The following is a 20,315-nucleotide window of genomic DNA, read 5'->3' on the forward strand; positions in this document are numbered from 1 at the left end:
TATATATATATATAGTATATATACCATAAATTTTTCATGAACAACATTTTTGGTGTGAACCACATTAAGCAAGTGAATTGTAATTATTATCAATTTTACTTAGTAAGTCATTTACAAATTAATATCACAAGATTATTATTATTATTATTATTACTATTACATTTTTGAAGACTAATTATTAATTTTTGATTAACTTTTACTACCATCCACAAGAAATGGTGGATACGGTATTTGCAATATTTCTAGCCTTGACCATTTTATGAGAAATATTGGAACTGACCTGAATCATATATTTATTACCCCTTGTTGATAAGTAAAAGATACTAAGAAATTATGAATAGATAAAGCATCTAGACCAGACATCGTTTTGCCTTATGTATTTAAACAAATGAAAGATCAGAGAAGCTAGTCTCTCTCTCTACTTGTATTTTATAAAGATAATGAGTTGCTTTGAAAATTAAAAGGCCAGTTAGTCTTACTTCTGTAGTATGAAAAATTTTTAAGTCTGATATAAAAAAAAAAACTTTACAAATTCATTCACAGTGATATCATAAATAATGGCCAACATTGATTCACCAAATAGAAATCTTGCCTTATTATTCTCTTATCTTTTTTTCCAATAATTTAACTTGTTATTTAGATGATGGAAGAGGTGTGCACTTAGATTCTCCAAAATGTTTTGATAAGGTGCCAGAAAAAAGTTTTAGCTAGAAAAATAACATCAGTAGGAAAAAAACTACTTAACTGGACAGTAAAGTGGTCAGATGAAAGAAAGCAAAAGGTTTTTTTTTTATTATTGAAGTCCTGTAAAACAGGATCCTTGTTATTATTAGAGTACCTCAAGAGTGTGTATTTGAATCTTTGCTTTTCCATATTTATATTAATGATATTTATAGGGACATGATTAGTACATTTTAGTGATGAAATTAAACTTTTCCATATTTACTAGCTGTACTGAGGATGTTGAGGTATTACAAAATGGCTGGGATCAATTCATATGGTGAACATATATCTGGCAAATAATATTTAATTATAGTACCATAATTTTCCAAATATAATACATATTTTTTTTCACTAAAAACTCATCTATAAGTTAGAGTGCATATATTGTAACAAATCTACAAGTTTTTTACAGCCACTCCAGACCATATTTACTGATACATTGTAAAGGATAATGCATACTTTACTAGAAATGTTGTGCTTTGATGGTAAGTCTTGTTAATTCTCTCTATTTCTAAGAAATAATTGAGAAATGTCTCCTGTTTTCACCCATTTTTCATATCTTTAAGCATGATTTTTGAAATAAAATGATCAAAAAGCTAAGTCTAGTGATTTTTAAGATTTACTTACATGCACACTTAAAAATGTTTGGAAATACAAAACTACATTACATTTGATATTCAAAACTACAAATTGTTTTTGGTAAAATATTCAAATTCTGAGTCTGAACCATTGTCCTTGAATAGTTAGCACAACTTCTCTACCGTCTCATCATCTCTGTAAGTAACATCACTGCAGACAGTCTTCAACTTCATTTTCTACTGCTGCAGCAGTTCTTTCTGGTTATCAGATGGTGTAAACACATGTACTCCAAAGTAGAGCCATTCATTCCACTTTTGGACACATTTGCCGTTTAAATGATCTGTTGCAACTCGTCTGTCATGCCCTCAGGAATGATGACAAGATCTGTGCAATCCTCATCCAGGATAACCTTGATGTATGTCATTTCTATGAAACGTGAAAGCATCAAGGACTAGCATACAATGTTCCCACGAAGGGTTTCTGTACCACACACTATGTAGTTGAACTGACATTCACAAATTGTGGCCATGTGACATTCTTTGGGAGTTTTTCATTTGAATATATGGCAACATTTTTGTCCCATTTCCATATGTCCCGAGCATGACAGTGAAGCAATTCTTCTCAATGCCACATGATCTTAAGGTGATTGATTTTTTTCTCCTTTTATAGCCATAGCTTTACTCATAGGAATACCAAAAGTGCCTGATCCATATTGGTATTATGAGAAACTATAGTGGTGTTTCTTTTGCAGCTGATGTAATACTGGTACTCACATAGTTTGCCTTCAAAATAAACAGGCATATTCTGCATGGTTGGTGCACTGATGTATGGATACGTCATGCCATCCAGCTTGGAGATGCTTTAAAATACTATGTTTTAAGCCTTTCATCATATGAACGGTTTTAAAATGAACTTCCACTAAGCTGACTGCACATCCACTAGCTCGAAGTTCGTAAATATATTTCAGAAACTGTTGCTCAAGCTGTGGGTGCCGAGTCTTCCATTCCACATCCAGGAGCCTTGACTTGCATATCTTGGGAGTTCAGCTTGCCCTTTGACAAAGTTGGAACGTTTGCCTCATTGGCATCAAATTTCCATGCCGTCATATCACATAATTAGAAAGCAGAAAAATTATGATAGTTATATGACTCTGTGTGGAGCTAGGGTCAAGAAAACAACAGATAAAATATAAAGTTTTTCTGAAAAAAAAAAGTTTGATATTTATTTAGAAGGTTTTAGATATTATACAAATGAAATTTGAAAATTTTCTAACACAGAAAAGTATTTTTAATCTTAACATGAAAATCACTTTGCACTTGGAGCAGTCAATGCTCTTATTCCCTATGTTAAGGGACAAAATTTTAGTTAAAATACTTTATTAAAAATCATGATTTTTTTTTGTCTACAAAAGGCTTGTAATGTTTACTAAAAGTTTGAAAAAATTTGTGAAGATACACAAAACATATCAACCATTTGTTGTCCATGGAAGGGTTTTTCCAAACTAGTTGTAATTTGTGGGATTATAAATGCTGTACATGTAAATAATATCCTGAACAAAATTAAAATTAAAGCCAGTGTTGATTTTGAAATAATTTAGAAGAAAATACGAAACAATTGTGCTTACAAGATGTGGAATAGAGATTTCAGACATACAGATCGGCTGCATAAGCAAGAAGTGTGGATTATGTATTTTCCTAATGCAAACATAACCTATACTTGTATATGTGCAAGGATCAAAATATTACATTCTTGCATACCCAAGGAATTTAACTTTGCTTGAGGAATTTCATGTTTTTAGTTGGCTTTCCTAATCAGGAATGCATGGTCCATCCATATTCCTTTAGTTGTGACCAATGAAAGTGAAAATATTGCATGGATTAAATAAAAAAACAATTCATGAAGAAATGCAACTGTACATGATGGAATGTAATCTTCCTGATAGTTTTCCCTTGAGTGAATGTAATTTTATTTCATTATTTCTAACCCTGATGTGAACTTCTTATGGTGATAATACTTGCTTTCTATGTCTGCTGAATGAATAAGTAACTAATAAAAATTTGCAGCTATTAATGAGAAAAGGTCTAAACTCGCAAATTTTGCAAATGCCCTAAAATTAACTGCAAATAAGTAAATAGTTTTACTTACAGTAAAAAATGGGGACTTAAAGTAATCCTACTTAGAAAATAGTTAAACACAGTTAGAGATATAAACACAAGATACATAAATTCACTATTAACAACTATGAACATATTATCAATAGTAAAGAAATTACTGAGTATTTAGGTTCCTTACTTTGTAGATGTGATCACTCCCCCAGTAAAGCAGCTCACAACTTTACTTTTCTAACTTGTTATCAAGTAAAAATACACAGTCTTCAATAATTCATTAAATAGTAATATTTAGGAGTGACATTTTCATTGAAACATTTTTGTTTACAAATACAAAACTTTAAGTTATTAGAATTATTAAAAGATCTTGAAATTATGGATGAAAGATTAGTATTTATTTTATCATTAGAAAGACTAATGTAAAGATTACTGAAATCAAAATTTGCTGTTGTTTTAGCCACAAGTCCTTTATTTTTAATGGAATTAGAATGAATGGAGTAATACGAGTTTTCTCTTTAATAATATTACAGACTTGTTTATTTGTTTAAGTTCACCTTGACACATTTCAGATGAATCCTTAATTGTAGCATTGTTAGCAATAATTTGTATTTGTTTGGTGTTTTTTACAATTTGGAATCCAAAATAATCTAGGTATAATAAGACTTAACAGAATGTACATCAAAGTCTGATAAAACTGTAAAACATTTCCATGTGGTGCTTTCTATATTGGTTGTAATATAAAAATATTTACAAATTGTAATTCAGCTAAACACGTCTTCCAACAAGTACAAGAAATATTAATAGGAGGTAAATTTTAGCCCACAATTACAGATTTATATTTATTCAAACTTTAATTTTTATATGTAACAAAACTGACTGTAAAATACTACATTAAAGCTTTGCCCATCATTTTTGCTTGTAGGTATATTGATGATATTCTTATAACTATCTTTCAAGGTTTTCCTGACATAGTTAAACAGTTTATTCACCAGAACTAGAGCTGGGCAATTACTGGTACTAACTGATTAATCAATGATGAGAGATCATTAATTGATTATATCTGATTAACTGCTTAGTTACACACACCGCTATACAAACAAGAAAAAATGGGAGGAGCATTAGCTTCATAACTTTGTGAACCTCATCATTATTCTAAAATGTTCTGATACAGAATTGTTATTCTTATTTTTAACTAGTTGTGGTTTTGTTAAGTAATTTTCAAATCACTCTTCATTTGGATGATAGACATCTTCTATTTGTACATTTTGTGAAAAACATAGTTTGATAATCTAGCCATTTCCTGTAGAGCAAATGAATCTCTAACATTGAATGATGACAACCATGTGGTTGCCATTTTGTTTGTTTTGAAAATATGCAATAATCCATTTCTGATATTGTATAAATCAAAACTTAATACTTATGTATATTATACTTAAGTAAAATACAATATTTAAATAATGAAATCATGTTTTACTATCATTATTATTCATGATCATATTTAGAAAAAAAGTATTAATTCATGAATAGAATGTGTGTTTTTTCAGTGATTGTAATTTTTTTGCATTTATCTCCCAGCTTTGCTTTGTGCAAATTCCATTTCTTTTAAAAATGTTTTTATTTTACCTGACATCCAAAACAATTACCAACAAAGTTAATAAAGCATTCCAGATTTAGTCAGCACTGACCCAACTGTGATGTCATGGTAGTTGCAATGCTGATTAACATCATTAAATTTTGGAATGCACCCAACATTTAATTGTCATTCATACTGTTGTGTTAGCTTGGTAATAACCAGTTATTGGATAAAGCCTTGTCTAGATTGCTGTAGGCTTCAGCACTGTTGATTACAGAAAAAAAATTTAAAAAGCTATTATTGTAATTAATAGCCCAATCAAATTACTTATAGGTCTTACTATATATATATAATTAATACAAGGTATATAACAGTTCCATATACTGTTACTGGTTCACCAGGTTCTTCTGCAATTTGAGTGATGTTAATCCAAGAAAAATAAGTAACTAAATAATATTAATGATAAACAATGTGGTGTTAAAAATGATAAATTTGATATTAAAAATCATAACCCTAATTCTGATGTTTGAATAAATTTGGTGAAAACTACAGTTCTCCACTTTAATCTAATTTATACCAAAACAGCTGTTGTTCAAGTAATTGATGATATAAATAGCATATCAATCACTGCTATGTTTGTTAAATCCCAGCCAGCTTCATGAGCACTGGTATTGGGTAATATGGCTTGTTGGCACTAGATGTAGCAGATATGGTGTGGTTAACATATTATTACATTCTTCTTTACTTTCTCTCATAAGCTCTTATAATTATGTCAATTGTTAAATTACATTATTTTTTGCTAATTATTTTAATCACCATATTTATCATTTATCCTTGTCTTATTATTATTAATAAACTACCTTGAATCTTATTGTGTTTACTTTTCAGCTGTTATTGAGGGCTTAATTTTAAAGCTCTGTGATGCCCACTCCACGTGGTAAGCGACAATGGTTAGTTAAGGTAAAGAACCCTGGAAAGGAAAGAAGAGACGAGATTAGTAAAGAAAGTACTCACCCCTCATTAAAATCTAGCAAACTTGATTAATATATTTACAAGGGGTAGTCGAAAACCCTCAATCAATACTGCCAGATCATGCAAATAACATGAGATAAAAGTATTGGGGGGAGCTCCACATACTAGCCTGCACAATGTACTTCAGCAGGAAATTCAACTGGGCCACTTAGAAACAGAAATGTGACAAATCTGAGGAGAGGTGACTTGCAGAAGTCTCATTGCCCCCAAAGAGAACCCAGAATAAACAATATGGATCAAGGTTCATACCCACTACGTCAAGGTAAGTGGGGATAAATCCTGGGAAACCGAAGAGTCGAAATGAATAAAAGCTGTTGTCTAGCACCTCTAAAAGCTTTAGTGCCAGCAACAAAACACTTCAAGACCCTCACTGGACATGACAAACCACCAGGATCCAATCAGTCATAGAGGTGAGATATAGCAGTCAGATGAATTGGCAAAAGGAATTTATCCCCTTCCCTGCTTGTCAGTGTCTTAGGTAAGAAAGACCTGTCTGGGTATAGAAGGATGTAGGTAGAATGATAAAGCATCCTGTGCAGGCCAGCATCAACAAAAAATAAGCCTTAAGGGAAAGTTGATACATAGTACATGAGGCTAAGGGCTCAAACAGATGTCCAGAAAAAGCATGTAACACCACCTTTATATCCCAGTTAGGTAACTGAAATGATAGTTTGGGACAAAGGACCCAAAATGACTTGAGGAAGCCAGAAAGCACTGAGGACTCAAAGAATTTCCATCTCTTCAAGTATCTGGAAGTAGTGATAAGGCTGCCTTATATAGGGCAATTATGGAAGATGTGAAACCATTGTCAACGGGCCAAATCAAAAAACGAGCTATGGTTGGCATGTTTAGATGTAGTGGGTTTAACCTCCTCACAATACACCACTGTCAATATGTGTGCCATTCCATTGATAAGTATCCATCATGGGATATTGCAGAGACTAAGACCGGTACATGGCAATTTTAGAAGTTAAACCCCAATTCCGTGAAGAGGACTGCATAACCTCCATGCATGAAGCTTGAGGATGGATGGGTGTAAGATATCAGATTATGGCTGCCTGCACAGAGACAAATGGAAGAGATGGGCACTCCAGAAGGTATCACAAAAGTGGAAACAGGGTTGAGCCAGCCAACCTGTTGCTACCAACAGAACCAAGGGGTTAAATGAATCATTGCTAAGACTGGAGACCTAAATGTCATTAGTTGAGTGTTGCAATGAGTGGCAAACGCATCAATCATTGGTGTCCCAAATCGAGAGCAAATCCAATGGAAAACAACCCTTGATGAAGCATCCATTCTGTCAGAAGAATTTGATCTGGTTGAGAAAATTGATCCACCACCAAATTCATCACCCCTGGAACATGGCAAGCTAGCAGGATGATATGATGGGAGTCGGCCCAATATAGAAGATCCAAGGTTTGAAAACAAAAAGTCCTGAAATGTAAGACACAATCATGGAATTGTTGGAGTGAAGCATGATGACTTTGCCCCTCAATAATTCAAAACCTTGAGACGTTGCCCTTTGAACAGCAAAAAATTCTAAAACAATGATGTGGGGGAAAGCTTCATCATCTATCCATAGGCCCAGAATTCCTGACCATTGAGATATGCACCTCATCCTTGAAGTGAGACATCAGTGAAAAGATGGATCTCTGGATGAGTTGGAGGCAGAAGAACACCTATCGTAATATTGTTCTGACCTAGCAATCACTTAAGATCAAAGCTGTAGGTCCTGAAATAAAGAGATTGGGGAATCCAGTGGATCACTATTCACGATCCAATGATCACACAGAGACCACTGAAAGGAATGAGGGATATGAATGATGCCAACATCCCAAAAAGAGAAAGAACCATCCGTGCAGTGGGAGAAGGAGACGTGAGCAAGAGTTGGACTGCCTGTTCGATAGCATGAAGCCGGATTGGAGTTGATGAGCCCAACTAGGATAAGTGTTGAAAAAGACACCTAAATGGACAATATACTGTGTGAGAATAGATTTCTCGGCCCTGATAAGAAATCATGCCTTGGTTGCTTCAGAAAGCAGTATCTGGGTGTGATGTTCTACCAGCTGATGAGATAGTGCCAGCAGTAGCCAGTTGTCAATGTAATGGTGTGGGCACAGACCCAGGGATTGGATGTGATGAGAAAAAGTTTGTATGATTTGGCACAACCCAGAATGATGCCAATGCAAGTCCAAAGGGCAGAGCCCTGTACTGCAGCACCTGACCCTTGTGCACAAAATGCAGATAGTCGCTGGTTGACTTTGCTCTGGGAATGAGCAGATAGGAGTCAGTGACATTGAACCATATCATCCACAGTCCTGTTAAAAAATGGCAACACAGAGTGAGGAATGACTCCATTGTGAACCTTGGAGGATCTAGGAATTGATTTAGACGAGAAAGATCAATGACCAGATGTCAATCTCCCATCTTCTTCGGAACATTAAACAGACAATAATAAAACCCTGGAAGAACTGGAATGACTCTCTCCACTTTCCCCTTGACCAACAAATCTCAGATAGCCATACATCTCTGGGAGGAGGAATAGAAGAGACTTACTTTGCCTCTGTGCGGGACATATTAATCTGGGAATTCATGCCATGTATCAGCTTGCCAAACAGAAAAGTGTTTTTATACAAACATCAAGTAGGTAACATGAAGAAGGTTCAAAGTATCTCCAACGGTTGTAGTACAGAGAAATCCATTAGTGAACACTGTCAAGAAAAAGTGAAAATATTTTCTGAAGGAGATACTTATATACAGTACCAAGATAAAAGGCACATTGATGTAGGTGGAGAGTCTCAGGGAGACAGATATTGCCAAAGGCAATTAAGTGGGGAATAAAAGACTGAAGCAAGCAAAAAAAAAATCAGACCAATGCTTAGAAGGCCAAAAGAAAAGAAACCCTAAAAGTCAAGTAGTAGCAGTTGTGTGACAGGAGGTAAGTATGTTTTGGAAATAAATAATGTTCAGTTTAATGATACTGTTGCTGGATAAAAACAACAACTCATTTTGAAGGTGGTAAACCTAAGTTAGTGTCTAATCTTTTATATTTTATAATTAGATCTGGTTCCTATTTTGGAAGATAAAAGTATGTTTTTGACAGAAAAATAGAATCTGTGAGTACACCTAGTTAGGAAAGGCATTGTAAGGTAAAGAATTCATAGAAATACCAAGTATCCTATTAAAATATTTTTTACATAAAGTAGTCTTTTGTTCATTTTTTTCACAGTACAAGCAATTTGGGTTTTCTTTTAATGATTGCATGTACTGGCATGTGCTGATGCAATGCCATTCAAATGTTTCCAACTACTACACATATTATCAACATTATTTTTTGTAGCATCTACAACTAAACAGTGGCATGCATCTTAGAAATTTATCTTAGATGAGATTGGAGCATATAAGCTAGTGTTCTATAAGTAATAATACTCTTTTTTTTTATGTTTACTTTCATTACCAGAATTGGAGAGAATGTTCAATATATATATATATATATAGTAGTCTTATTTCAAATTATTTTATTATAATACTTTAACTTTAGAGATTATTTTGCATTGCTAGCTTTTTATACTGATTTAGAATTAACCTACATCTCCTAAGCTGGCCAAATCTTTGAGAGTTAATATTGGTTTTAAGGCCAAATATATATTTAACAGCAAGAGTAGTCAACTAATAAAACAATACATTCTACACTTTTATAAATACATTAATGAACATAAGAATAGTAATAGTATATTACATTTAATATGGTTATATTTTGATTAGAGTACCAATATTCTAGCTATTTATTGTACAATTCAAGCATTCATTTAATTTCTTATTATGTTGTATCTTCATAAACATTAGTTTTTGGCTGTCCTATTGGTAATGTCCTGCTCTTCAAATCTACAGCTAAATAGTAATAACATGTTGTAGTATCTCAGATAGTCTACTATAAAGCTACAGTCTGAGCCATTTAATGGGTTTCCACTGGTTACATAATGTTATTATGGAGGACTACATAATGTTTTGCTTATAAATAGTTGTACTGATATTACATCATTCAACAAACTATAAATCTATGAAAATACTTGAAGCATACAATTAGTACTCTGCAAGTAAGGTATAATATGTTCTTCCTTTGATAGTACTTTCACTAAAAGTATTGGTTATAATGGTTAATATATCTAGATTTATTATTTTCAATTTATTATCACCATATTTTTATTATAGAAATGATTTTGCATTGTTAGCTTAGTATTAGATTTAGGACAAACCTATATCTCATTAACAGTCCAAGCCTCATGAGGTATTGGGTTTATGGACAAAAATATCAGTAACAGAGATGGAAACCTACTGATGAAACAATTCATTCTACTGTTTATAAGTAAAAACATCATTATATATTCAATTAGCTATACTCGTTATTGGATTGATTTTTACTTTTTATATAAGATAGGTTGCTCTGAACAAAAATGTATATTAATTGCTAATTATCTAGTTAACAGTGTTCTTATAAACAAAAAAAGCATATCTTTGAAACTTAATACTGCATTGTTTTTATTTGGTTTCAGTATTTCGCCTATAGTTAAATATTTGATTTTATGTATTTGTGTAAATGAAATATTAACCTGTTTGCATGTATTTGATAAAAATAAAGGAAAAGCAAATAAAAATGCAGTCATTTTTATTTAAACATTGATAATATCTGCTACTTCAGTACAAGCCAATATCTACATCATTGTTAATAATAGTGTTATCACAATATATTTCTTATAAATTGGAGTTAGCCTGTTTAACAACATATTTAGAATAAGAAATAGCTTAGTCCTGCCTTGTAAACTTTAAAGCTTATTTATAACACAACTTTCCGCATAAGCCCTTATTGTAAGTTAAAAAAAACAAAAACATATGTATAGATAAACAAGCAAATCAACATCTTCAATAGTAAGTTATACTGTAAATTATAAATACAAATAACAATAACACAGCTAAAATTTTTGGACTAGCTTAGTATATAGTATTTGTTTAGCCTAGCATTAGCCAAACAATGAACAACTACTACCACACTGATTAGGTTACATTATTCAAATATGACCACCAATTAAATGTTTTCAAAGATGCATGATCCTTGATACTAGCCACCTATGAAGCTGGATAACAATATAATCTTCTACATCTCATGAATAATCAGTCTCCAGGTACATCAGATTCTGTAAGTTTCATAAGAACAAACAGTTGAATAAACGTCACTTCACTGACTTTGTGACTTCTTTATCATTGTGGCTATAACTACAAAGATGTCAACATATCCGATGTCCTTTGCATCAAACACTATTCATGTATGTAAGCATTACTGTTATATTTATCATCCTTTTTTGTCACTTATTATTTTGATATATCTATAACATGTTGCAGATCACATTCCACACATGCATGCATTTAAATTCCTTCATAATTGCTACTATTTTAACATGCGGGATAAACTAAAGAGTTGATTTCATTATAAAAATATCACACACTTCTAGTAACCATGTGTTTTAAAACATTTCTATCAAATGTACATACCTATTTCTAAAAGTTTAACAAAACATCTTATATTTACATTCAACTATTTCTCGACTGTGCAACAATATATTCTACAACTTCTCACTGCCTCAGCATATTCATATTTAATGAAATGTATTTTTAATAAATATGAAAATACAGTATAAAAATCATAACAAACAGGGCAGAGGGAATCATTATTTTATAACTAAGCATATCTTATTGTTCCTGTTAGTATTGTATGAAAAGGTGAGACAAACACTGATTCAACTTTTAAGGATGTGAATACCGCAATAAAGATCAAATAATTTAATATTAATATTTTACATAAAATCTTTTGATAACAAAAGATCATACTATTACTAGCAATTACTAATATATTCCATAGCTTCTGACACTAGCTTGACATAGTCAGCACAGTTGTTGAATGTGGAATTATAAATAAGAGTAAAGCTTTTATTAGACTGCAACTCATGACATAATTATATATATTAAAAGGTAAAGACAAGACCTCGCGATATAGTTAAAATATAACACCAAAACTTACTAACTGTAACTGTTACTACTACTAGCGTTAGTATTACTATTATTATAGTTACACTACTATAAATATTTTACTTATACTATAGTATACTGTATACACTACAGTATAGTCTAGTAGACTGTAGAGCACCATTTATTTCGTTTCGCACAATTAGTATTTAGTAGTACTAGTAATACATATGAAATATCATTTACTCAAACACTAATTCTATACTTATATAGAAATTTTACCTTTAGTGTTTTGGTTTTTAGTAGTACTAGTAATACTTTATAAATCAGTTCCTTACTCAATATCAGGCTCAGAGTAAACTATTAGTATTAGGCCTAACTTAAACATACTAAAATAAATTGATAATTCTTAAAAGTACTTACAATAACTACTTGCTCAAAAGTAAATTCGAAATGCACCCAATAATAATCAAAAACTTCTACATGTAGTTCTAGACAAAAGTTTTCTCACACATGAAAAGAAATTCACACGCTGTTATCACCATATTTGCATCACTTTAGTAAATATAAGGACGTTTGGAGGCGCTCAGAACGTTTCGACTGGCCACCTGTCGATACAAAAAGTTGTTTGTATATACAGCTGTAAAATATCAAAAAAAATAAAAATAGAGATAATAATAAATAAACAAAAAAGAAAGAAAAGCGAATTAAGTAACATTAAATGTTGTTACATTAGGCATTTTATACCCAGTTATGTTATTCTTCTATGAAATGTCCTGAACAATCTTGTAGTTGTAGAACGATTTATTAGACACCCCACAGTAGCACAACGGCGTGTCTGCAGACTTACAACGCTGAAAACCGGGTTTCGATACCCGTGGTGAGCAGAGCACAGATAGCCCAATGTATAGCTTTGTGCTTAACTTCAAACAAACAAACTTATAAGACAAACTCTTTAACGTTAACATATTAAAAAAATCAAAGAGATATTTTGGAGTTTACCACATTTCAGAGCTCACGATTTTTACTGATACATTTTAACTATAAAAATTTTTAATCACTGATCCTATTTTATAATATCTCTTTTTCTACAACTTACCGCATGCGGTAAATAAACAGACTCTTGTAGTGTAAAAACTGAGGAAACAGAGTTTGATTAAAGTTAAAGCGAGGTTTTATTATATATCTTAAACATAAAAATACTTCTCAATGGGTGTTTGCTACAAGAGATAAGTTATGTTCATGATGTCAGAAAAACACGTAGGTTCAAGAAGTCCTGATACAAAACGATAAAAAACTATAAACCAAGATACGTTATATACATTCATGAACCTAGATAAACTAACGCATCTTATTACTTTCATGTTTCTAACAACAATGTTGTGTCTGTCAGTCTAATCCCAAAGTAATGACTAAATTGATAAAATGAAATAATTTATTCAAACACTTTTTTTTTCCTTTCCTGGGATGCAATGTGTAATGCTTATTTGTATGTGTCGGTAATTGTCATTGAGCCTACAGGATGAATTTGTAAGCCACATGCAGTGATGGATTTAGCTATTCTGGAGCCCGAGGCGCAACCTTAAGTTTGGACTTCTATCGTTAGCATTACTTTTGACATAATCATTTAAATAACTCATAATGGTGTGAATTAGTAACTAATATTGTATCAAATGTATATAATAATACAAACTCAAACAACTAAAGAATAAATACCTGCCTCATATCAAAGCTTTCCTGACTTTTTAAACTGCAAACTGGTCAATAATTTATTCGTAATTCATGTGTTCTAATTCCTCGTTTTCTATATTTAGAAGTTAAAAACGATCCTGAGATATAATTCTTCACGTTATTTAACACAAAAAATGATCTTTTACCCGTAACATGGCTAATAGGAAGAGTTCAAAATTTTTCAGCTCAGTTTCTACGTTTGGAAATGTCGAATGCAATCCATTCAATAGTAAATTGTACATGTCATTCGGGCAACAAACTCTATCTTCTTCTTGTTGTGCTGTTTCTTCTTTAAATTACTCATTGTCTATATCACTCATATATAAATTAGATAAAAATTTCAAGCATTCATGTTTTTCTTTATCTGTTGTGAAATCAATGTATACTTAACATGTTTAATAACATCTTGGTAACTTTCAATTCGTTTGCCAATTTCGATAACTAGTCGATCACAAATTACAAAGAAAATACTAGAAATGAATCGATCTCCTTCTGTTAACTATATTGGTGCATTCCTTCGTGTTTATACTGCTAAGTTAGGGACGGTTAGCGCAGATAGCCCTCGTGTAGTTTTGCACGAAATTCAAACCAATCTATGCAATACATTCTTTTTCTGTGACTATTTCTCTATTTCTTTCATGGGACACGAAAGTGTTTTGATTTGTAATCAAACAATTTTAGAGGTCCGGAATATTTGGTAAGGTTTCTGGAAGTCGGGAGAATATACACGATTCCGGGAGGGTTGGCAAACCTAGTGTCATATATGAGTTATTGAAATGTAAAAATAAGTTTTGAATTACTTAAATGGTGGAAATGCAAAATTCTGTTCTTTCAAAGATATTTAATCTTTAAGTTGCCCGAAGGGTGCTCTTAAGTTGGATAGGAAATATTTTAGTACAAGACGTTTCAACAAATGACAAGTCATTTATCGGAAGTGAAATGGTTAAGGTATATTGGCCTAGTAGTTTGAGCGCTCGACTTGCTATCTACGAGTCGATTTCGAATCCCCCCACCGAACACTTTCAGCTGTCAGGGAGTAATAATTTGACAGTCGGTCAATCCCACTATTCAATTAGAGTATCCCAATAATTGGCGGGGGATGGTGTTGACTAACTGTCTTCTCTGTACTTAGTCTATCATTTCAACTTAGGGATAGCTCGTGCAAGTATCCCTCGAGTAGCTAACTTTGCGCGAAATTCAACAAACAAAGACAAGAAATGTTCAATATGTTTTTGTAAATTACATCATGAATAAAATATACACCATGTGTAATTTATCACATAACTTTCATTCAGAATTAATATAATTCATTAAGATTAAATATAAATAGAATTTTAAAATCGTAATATTTAAAAGCATACCTGTTTGAAACGCCATTCTTTTTTATGAATATAAGATTTCACTGGCGGATCAGGAGGTTGCAATCCCCCTTTCTGATAAACTACCAAACAAAGATACTCTTAAACCTAATAAAAAAAAGATAATTTTTTTCAAAAGGTTACATGACCTGGTGGAACCTCCGCTCCCTTACCAAAAATCCTAGATTCGCCTCTAACATATCAATATATATCCCTAAAGAAGAACGGCTGGGTTGTTTGAAACACAGCATATATATTTTTGTGTAATAAATTTGACCTTCTAATCTTACACAAACCAAAAACAGCAATCTGACATTCTGTTGTGTTTCATAATTTACAAGTTAATCAGAACTTTTCTTTGTTTGTTTATCGAATTTCGGGCAAAACTACTCTAGTATTATTTGCATAGCCATCCATAGCTTTGAAGTGATAGACTAGAAGGAAATCGGCTAGTCAAAGCCACCCATTACCAGTTCTTGGGCTAATCTTTACCAATAAATAGTGAGATTGACCATCACATTATAATGCCCCCACAGCTGAAAGGGCTAGCATGATCAGTGACAGGTTAATTAACATGAATGTAAATGCACGCGTTTGTCCTTTTGTTTCCGTTGACCCAAAAGTGGTGTAAAAAAATCAGTTTCTTATATATATTATTTTTTTCAATGAGATACTACTTAAATATTAATTGTGATATCAACTTTTGGTCACTGACCTTCAAGTTCTTCCTTTATTTTCTAAGATGATGTTTCCCACAACCACCATTCCTCAAATATATTATAAAATGAGAATGAGATAAACAAAAGTTAAAACAAGAGGTGTAACATTAAAAAGTATCAGTAAAAATATACAAGATATAACGATGTTAATGATGTTAGAGATCAAAGTATAGTGATTAATTTTGAATGAAATGGCCTTAAAGAAGATCACAAATGATATTTACTTTCTAATATATGTATGTATGCACATACATATATGAAATTAGGTTACCGTAAAGATACAAATATGTGATACAAAGTTGTAATTTTTCAAAGTCGCTTTCCAAGGTTTTTGCCATAACGATTTATTTACTGCCTGACGAAGATGAATCTTGATAATAGTTCTGCAGCGTAGTTTCCATTGCAAAAATCTGTCATATCCGAAGCACAACAACTTCGTGAGTGCTTTCCATAATCCGTCCACTGTAAGAGGACGACGATTTACCCGTTTCAACAGTCTTATCGCTCAGAAGTGAGTAGGTGCTGTGTCCAGTGATTTGACCTAAGACTATGACATTACGAACAAGGTTTGCTCTTAGCGCTTGTTACGTAACTCGTCATTCACGGTACGTTACGTCATTGCCTGGACAAGCGCCGTCTGTGTGCCGTACACCCTATTGAGAGAGACTTGTTTGAAACAAAAACAAACCGAGGTTAAATCCAAGTTCTACTCCTTCTCTCCGATTTCTGCTGTCATTGAGTGCAAGAAATAAAAGTGATAATGAAGTAAGAAATAACTCGTAAATGATATCATCTGTTTGAAGTTCTCAAAATGAAGCAAAAAGTTGAAGCTGCCATTGATAAGTATAAAAAGGTGATAAATGAAAGAGAAAGAAAAAATAGTTGCTTTAAGAGCAAGAATACCTTTGCTGCAGAAAGAAAAAAGAAGAATTCGAACTCTTAACGCAGAAAGATATGAAAATTGATAAACTAAGGTAAAAATAGTCTACATCGTCTAGTTATATAATATTTCACTTATATTACTTATTTAAAAACTAAGTAGTTTCGTATAATCTCACCATATAAATCAAAGCAATATGCTAGGTATGATGTCTAAAAGATACATGATTTAAATTCGTTATGAAGTGTATGAAACCGATGGGTGCATGTTTTTTTGTTGTTGTTGTTTTCGTGAGATGATTGTTTTAACAATCTTTGACACTGTGTGTCCTTTAACACTACGTAACATTTTCTAAACTTTAAATATCTATTCGCGACTATCAAGCTGTTGTTTCGTCTTTAAGAAGACTTCCCCTGCATGCGACTTACTTAGATCTTCTAACCAGCATAATGATCGGCGAAACTGAAACATAATATATTATCTATTGATTTATTTGTAGTGCAAACGTTGTACCTTATCTCAATATAGTGTTTACTATTCAAAGACTTCAGCAGTTGCTGCCATGAGAGCTATCTATCATCGCACTTCATGCATGCAAAGTAGCCAGGCAGTGACGTCATTTTCCATCAGGTAATCACACCGCAACTACCGGTTGAGCTTAGCCTTGATCGCACCGTCTTCACATGGAATAACTGTTTTTTAGGGTAAGCGACGGTTAAACAAATAGCATGTGTACAAGCGCTATCTCGGTGAATCCATGCACTGTTGGTCTCGTTTAAGACGGAGATCTTTCTTGATTATGTTACTTACTGTTGCCTGAGGCTGGCGAACAGGTTTTTTTTTTTTTACATTGACCTTTGTGTTAGTAGATTCTCGCCTGATGCAAGACACCGCAGTGATGTATCCAATAAATCACACGTTCCATTGAGAGGTTATAAAATTAAACAGTACACTTCACGTTTTCACCAAAATAAAAAATAAAAAAAATAAAGAACATATTTATCAGTATCATTCACATAAGTGAGAGAAGGGAAAAAAAGACAATAGTCCGATTCAGTAACTTCAAAGTGTAATATATGTAAGCTTATGGTTCTAACAGTAAAGGGACCGCGCCTATTATCGCTCGACTGTTGAGTATTTGTTGTACTGGACATGGTGAAGCGAGCTGTAACCTAGCTTCAACTGTCCTTGTATATCTAGCAAAAATTATTTAATTTTTGACATTTGCACCATAGGGCTTCTATCCCACTTGTTTAGGCTATACATTTCTAACAAATTATATTAAATTATTGGAAATTTGAAATAAGATCCTGCAAACAATAATAATAATAACTTACGATCAGAGTAAGCTATGTACCCAGAGCGGAACTAAAAGTCAACCTGGCCATCACTAAAGCTAGGACTCAGTTATACAATTCTTACGTATTATTTTATAAAGACAAGAATTCTCTGTTTCATCAGTTGAATACCTTCGCTGGTGACGATATTTTCAGACGTAAACCCAATAATATCTTACGAGTTTCGGCCAGCTTAGGAGGTTGAGGTTAGTCCTAAAAACAAAATCTAAGCTAACAATACAAATCAGTACAATACAATACAATACAATAAGGCCCCAGAGGCACAGCGGTATGTCTGCGGACTTACAACGCTAGAAACCGGGTTTCGATACTCGTGGTGGGCAGAGCACAGATAGCCCATTGTGTAGCTCTGTGCTTAACTACAAACAAACTCTAAGCATAAATCATATTGAAATTCTATACAAAGCACAAAATATAAAAAGCAAAGTCAATGAATAATTTTGTAAAAGAAACACTTGTAAAAAGCCAAGAAACCATAAGATGCCATAAAACACTTTTACATAAAGTTATGCTTAATTCCAAACAAACAACAAATAAGCAAAATGATCTACCTCATAAACACCGATTTCTGTCCCAAACTAAATTTAGCCCGGCATGGCCAGGTGGTTACGGCACTCGACTCGCAATCTGAAGGTCGCGGGTTCGAATCCCACCAAACATGCTCGCCCTTTCAGCCGTGGGGACGTTATAATGTGACTGTCAATCCCACTATTCGTTGGTAAAAGAGTAGCCCAAGAGTTGGCAGTGGGTGGTGATGACTAGCTGTTTTCCCTCTAGTCTTACACTGCTAAATGAGGGACGGCTAGCGCAGATAGCCCTCGTGTAGCTTTGCGCGAAATTCGAAAACACACAAACGAAACCAAATTCACTGATGTATATTTCTTTGGAAACCTGTTCTCTCGTACACCGAACGTTTCCATAGAATATACTACCGGTATGTAATCATCTGTAGCATTTAACACAAGCTCCAACTGATTCACTACAGAGCCATTTTTTTTAATTCAATTATTGTTTTGTAACACTGAAACAGTGGTTTAGCCTCATTCGTTTTGGTGATTTCAGAATTTTTTCTTCTCTTTGTTTTTTAATGAGGGGGGGGAGACCTTTAATTATTCAATTACAATTGTGAGCCAATATCGAGTACAGTTTGAGATTATTTTATTATTATGCATATGCAAACTCTGGATGTATATGGGATGAGACCGAATTAGTTTGTTCCATGAGTAATGACACTGAGCTGAATGTATGAATGTAGATAAAATTAATTAAACACAAATCTTCTTTCTTAAATAAAGGTCCGATGTGGTTTGGACGCTTGACTCGCAATTTGAGGGTCGCGGGTTCAAATCCCCATCCATCAAACATGCTCGCCCTTTCAGCCGTTGGGGCGTAACAATGTGACGGTCAAAAGAGTAGCCCAAGAGTTGGCGGTGATGACTAGCTGCCTTCCCTCTAGTCTTTCACTGCTACATTAGGGACCGCTAGTGCGAATAGCCCTCGTGTAGCTTTCCGCGAAATTCAAAACAAATCTGAAACCTGCAATTTCAGTCCTCCAGTTGGACTTGGATTAACATAGTATATATATATATTACCAATATATTTCGTATATTGTCTCATAATTATGCTGATTGTTTGAAGTTAAGCACAAAGCTACACAATGGGCTATCTGTGCTCTGCCCACCACGCCTATTATGTTGAACATTTTATATTATGTATAGTATATATTTATGTTTAATTGGATATACTGATATTGCTCCATTTACATAGAACGTTAATTTGAAATTGGCATGCGTCACGTGTTATAGTAACGAGTTTTTAAATATTATTTTTTCGTCTACTTTCATTCTGCCTGCTGATGACCTGAACAAATATTTGTAGTTGAGAAGGTGTATTACATTTATTAATCAAAGATATATAAGTAAACCAATTAAGCTTTTGTATTTTTATTCTCGTATGTCAACAAGAATATGAAATTATCCAGTAAGTTCATCCTTATATTACATAAAAACTGTACAAGCCACTCTTTGATACTTGCCAGTAAAATTATCAGCAGTGATACAGTAACATTACTAATATGTATGTTATTCCAAAATTTTCGATTTGGTTAATCGAAAGCTTAATAAAGTAAGAAAATACCGCGATTTCTGTCAGATTTGCCAGGTATTTTTAACTGTATTGTTTGATTTGCTTCTGCCCATTATAGAAACAGTCAAGATCGGCATTCTACAAACTAATA

At 33.0% G+C, this 20,315-nt stretch overlaps 1 pseudogene; it reads right to left on the bottom strand.

Annotated features, from left to right (window-relative positions):
* Positions 1 to 12,585, bottom strand: part of LOC106457951 — a 57,382-nt pseudogene extending 44,797 nt beyond the window's left edge.
* Between the last annotated feature and the right edge of the window lie 7,730 nt (positions 12,586 to 20,315).

Source organism: Limulus polyphemus, unplaced genomic scaffold (assembly GCF_000517525.1).
Source record: "Limulus polyphemus unplaced genomic scaffold, Limulus_polyphemus-2.1.2 Scaffold395, whole genome shotgun sequence".
Classification (NCBI taxonomy): Eukaryota; Metazoa; Arthropoda; class Merostomata; order Xiphosura; family Limulidae; genus Limulus; species Limulus polyphemus.